Below are 4,844 nucleotides of genomic sequence, written 5' to 3'. Positions count from 1 at the left end.
TTCTTTGTTTCCGAGAGTGCCAAGCCAAACCCCAATTTGAGTGTTCATTGCTTTTAGTTGTTGGCAGGTGGTTGAGGGCAGGAATAGCAAATCACAGTCACTTCTGAGCCTCTTCAAAAATGATGAGATTTAATAAATCCATGATATTCTATGAAAAATGCCTTTGATACATCTCTAACATGTGATAAGGGGTTAAATCAAACGCAAGGATTATTGTTATTGTGCCAATTTTACTGGAAAGGGAATTGAATGATCCCTCTCTCCCTTAACAACGCTTACGGTATTCTGCAAATTATTAGAGTTAGATTGAATATAACCAACTTTGCGGACACCAAATTATCATTTGAGACGCTGCTGGGTTTGAAACAGTTAAACCCATATAATTTGTAATTGAGGGTATTTTAATGGTAAACCCATTGCTTGTCCATCTTCGCCTCTCCACACTTCGAAGTTGGAAACAGCGCAAAACTGCATCAATAAGATGACAAACACCTATGGTTATCTGCGGAGATGTCCTCCCGTCAAGCGGTTCAAAAGAGCCCAGTCTCCCTTCCCCGTTTATAACGTTTAGAGAGAAACTTTCTTTTTTAAGCATCGCAACAAGGGATTGCAACTCTAATGCTGCTATTAAACAGATGATTATGTGTGGAGCGAGGCCCAGTGGAGCAAAGTGAATCTGAGAGTGCGGGCAGGATGGGGCTGTTGCCTGCGCAGTGCTGACTTGGACAATTTATATGGAATACAATGTAAATGCTATTTATAATGTGATAATATACCCGCTGTATAGTTCAATGATATAAAAGCTTTACCATTGACATGAAATATAGCCTCCTGTTCAGGTCTGCATCTCACAGCGTGCAAATTGTAACTGATGAAAATTTCTTACCAACAAAATTATCCAACATAGGAAAGAGCTCCACAAAAATGTAGTTCCACGTGGAGCAGCGGAAAATCTTGCAGGTTTCATATGCTACAAAACTGAGAAATATATTTGTATTTAATGGAATAAGACTTTTCCAACATTCTGTAAATTATTGAGAATTATTTTATTCTACCTTCATTTTCAATCAAGTAATCTGTTTCATACTGGAAAGAAAAATTCTTAAATAATTCAAACACTTCACAGAGAAACGTTATGTAATATTATCATGAAATATCTTTTGAAGTATCGGCGGTAAAATGTCTCCAATCTGCATGATCTTGAATCTCCAGTTCAGAACAAAACTCCGATTGGGCGGTGCAACCCGGATGGTGATTTGCATAGTTCATTAATTCAATTGGACTTACATCACCTGATGGTTCTTAAGGAGAAGTTGAGAACAAGCAGTAAAGTGGCTTTGGTCTGGAAAATCCTTCATCTCTCTGATCTTCATCAAACTATTCACGATGGGCGATTGGCTCCGAGTCCTGTCCGCTTTGCTCCTGTGTTTACATGGTAAGCGCTATGGAATCCGCACTGATCTGAGTTACATTCAATTTGTACGGTTTTACAATGTACATATTGACTTGTTGTTTCTCCAGGCACAACCGCAGCTGTTACCCTGACTCAGCCATCGTCCATCTCATCCTCCCCGGGAAACACCGTCAAGATCACCTGTACCATGTCCGGAGGCAGCATCGGCAGCTACTACACCAGCTGGTACCAGCAGAAGCTTGACGGCGCCCCTGTGCTTCTCTGGTCAAGTTACAACGGCAAACCTCAGGGGATTCCTGATCGATTCTCTGGTTCTGCGGACTCAGGGAACAACGCCGTGCATTTAACCATCAGCGGTGTGCAAGCTGAGGACGCCGCCGATTACTCCTGTGGTGCCAGGGATAAGAGCAGTCCGTATCACTTCTTTTTCGGGAAAGGCAGTGAACTGAGTTTGAAAAGTAAGTGATCTTTCGCATTCTACACTTTGCACGTGGTGGGTTCAAGCTAAATATTGTTGTTTCCAATAATTATTTTGATTTGCATTAGACAACCAAATTCCTGGTACCAGATTTATTCAGGATTGCTGAACCGATTGGTGAGGAGTTCAATCTCAGATGAAAAAACATCGTAGAAATGTTTGTAGAAGTACATCGTAGAAATACTTGAATATTTCAAGACGTTAAACTTCCAAGGGAACCAGAAACAGTCTTCAACTATTACCCATATGACCGGGAATTACTCTGAGAAAGGTTTCTCTGACCAGTATTTCACATAAGCAACTAATCCATTATTTGAGAACAATTCCAATGTTATGATCGTCTCAGTGAATTAATGCGAATTTTGATAGAAATTAGACTTGTGCAAAGAACCTCTGTGTTATTCTTCCCATTAGTCGATATATCTATTATCTTCTTTCGGCGGAGTTGTATTCGGATATTTGATTGTTTAACATGTTTTATTTTCTCCGGATTCGGTGTTTGATGTCGCTGAGGGGAGCACCACTGTAATCAGCAGCAGAGACTCAGTAATGTCACAAGTGTTTCCCCACAAGTTGCTGTAATTGTTCAGATGTGAATCGGCGCTGAGTGAAGGCACAGACTGTTGAGCGGCGGCTCAATCTGGTCAAAGCAGAAATGAAAGAAAAATGTTATCTCAATAATGGAAATGTAACTTGATTATTTCCTGTCTACCGCGCAGTGATATTTATGATAAATGCAATGGAATATACTTCAAGCGCCCTATGAAACTTTGTGAAATTGGCATTCATTCTTTCCAGCTGCTGAACCTTTGCTTTATTTTGCTGCTCAAACGCTTAATTATTGACTTTTCCTTCATACAACATTTGAGCAAAGCGAACCCCTTTCCTTTTCCCCCGGATTTCCAGGTTTTCAATAACTGCCGTTCGTGTCTCTAAAACTTTTTTGTCGAAAGACTGATTGTTTTTATAGGGCGTGCAATAAAACAATTATGGGTTTACAATAATCCCGATCAGCTGTAATTCCGAAGGCTACCTATTGGAACGGATTCGTTATCCTTATAACTGTCAATGTTCTGCTTTTATTTATAAATAGCTCGTTTCATTTCGTTATGTTTTGAACCAGGAGATTGTACACAAACCAGTTTCGGATTCTGATGCTTTTCGTGTTCTTTCGCCAAATATACAGTCAATTCATTTCACAGTATCTTCTGTGAAATGCTTTGAGACGTCTCGAAGATGTGGTAAGGTGCTATAAGCAATGCAATGATTATTATTATGATGATCATCTGGTTGTAAGTGGTCACGGTGAAAGGCTCTGTACAAGTGTGAATTTTTATTTGTATTCTGGACCATCTTCCAGTTTGTTGAAATCCGTCATTGTTTATCCGCACAACCGTCAATCTTGAATCCCGTTCCACCTCGACTCAGGAAAGGACATCAGAGAAAGTATAGTTTGTGCCCAGCCATTGTATAGCGATTATTCAATCTCCAAAAAGTACTCAAACACATTTCTTCCCAGAATTGGGCAGTGTTGGAAATAGAGGCGACAGTTGGATGTTTGGAGAGAATTCATCGGAATGGAGCGTTTAGTTGCAAACATTGTCAGTTAGCAGCATTTATTTTATATTTACTTTAATTTTCATTGAGTTTTATCCTTGAATTTGGCATAACGCTTTTCACGTCTTCGAGACGTCTCAAAGCGCTTCACAGAGTATACCGTGAAGTGAATTGACTGCATTTTGGTGGGAGAAATTTTCTATCGTGTGAATGAGCTTTCACAGAGATATCATTAATAATCCGAAAGTTTTACTGCGCTGTCAATCAGCTGCTCCGGCAGTATTCACTGTGACCTGGTTTTAGTGTCTGTTGTCGATTCTGGTGATTGCAGTCCTTCATTTCGTAAATGGGATCGTGATAATCTGGAGATAGTATAATAAACTACAGAGCGTTTGGTGAGCAACCCTTAACAACAATAACCGCTTCACACTGATTTAATATCTTTATAGACGGACATTGTCACTGTTCAAGATCATTATCAACAGACCAAGAACACGTTGCAGTATTTGATACAAAGATTTGATATTTAGTTTTCAACTTTCCTTCGTCTTATCAAATAATGGACATGATCTAAGTACAAAATCTTTTCCTTCCAGAGCCACAGGGCCCTTCGGTGACTGTCCTTCCGCCTTCACCAGATCAAATCACAGCAAAGAGCAAGGCGACCCTGGTGTGTCTGGTGAATGATTTTATCCCGGGAGCTGTGGAGGTCGAGTGGACTGTGGATGGCAGTGCCAGAAGTCAAGGTGTTGAAACGAGTGCGATCAAACAGCAGGCGGACAACACGTACAGTGTGAGCAGTTATCTGACTCTGCCAACCTCCGAGTGGGAGTCACACGACCTGTATTCCTGTGTGGTCAAACACCAGACTCTGGCCACTCCGCTCGAGAAAAGCATCGCCAGATCCAGTTGTACCTAAACCAGGAATGTGCACCGATAATCGAATGTACTGATTGTCAATCTACCTTTAATAATAATAATTTTGTTTTGTCATATGTTGTCGATTATGTTCATTTTGCTATAAATTTCGCAAAGAGATAACAATCCATACACAGTTTGTACGGTTTGCTGGAAACTTTCTGGACATTGTTGTCTTACTGGAGGAAATATTACAGTAGTTGTCAATCATAGCAACAATGGCACAGGAGCAGAACATTCCCCAACAGTCGGAGTCATTCTGTGTTGTGCTCTCCGGGGCTTCGAAGGTTCAAAATCCCACCTCGTCTCAGCCTGTAAGATGGTTTGATCTTAAACTGTAATATTGTCTGGACTCGGAGGGAGGAGGGGGGGGACTTGAATTGGGTATTAATTTGTAAATCGCTCTTTTGTAGTTCTTAAAAAAAACCTTCCGAATTCAGGTTGAAATGGAAGCATTTCAGCAAATCTGCGCAATTT

At 40.5% G+C, this 4,844-nt stretch overlaps 1 pseudogene across 1 annotated transcript in view; it reads left to right on the top strand.

Annotated features, from left to right (window-relative positions):
- Positions 1–1,300: 1,300 nt before the first annotated feature.
- The window catches only part of LOC121849555, a 14,446-nt pseudogene continuing 10,902 nt past the window's right edge, over positions 1,301–4,844 (top strand). The window contains exons 1-3 of the transcript XR_006085257.1: positions 1,301–1,435; positions 1,522–1,872; positions 4,046–4,362. The product of XR_006085257.1 is annotated as an Ig heavy chain C region, membrane-bound form-like (transcript). The remainder of the gene's footprint in view (positions 1,436–1,521; positions 1,873–4,045; positions 4,363–4,844) is intronic.

The sequence above is a fragment of the Callorhinchus milii genome, unplaced genomic scaffold, assembly GCF_018977255.1.
Source record: "Callorhinchus milii isolate IMCB2004 unplaced genomic scaffold, IMCB_Cmil_1.0 Scaffold8, whole genome shotgun sequence".
Lineage (NCBI taxonomy): Eukaryota > Metazoa > Chordata > Chondrichthyes > Chimaeriformes > Callorhinchidae > Callorhinchus > Callorhinchus milii.
Note: the sequence above shows the minus strand (reverse complement) of the source record. Positions and strands in the feature narration are given on the sequence as shown.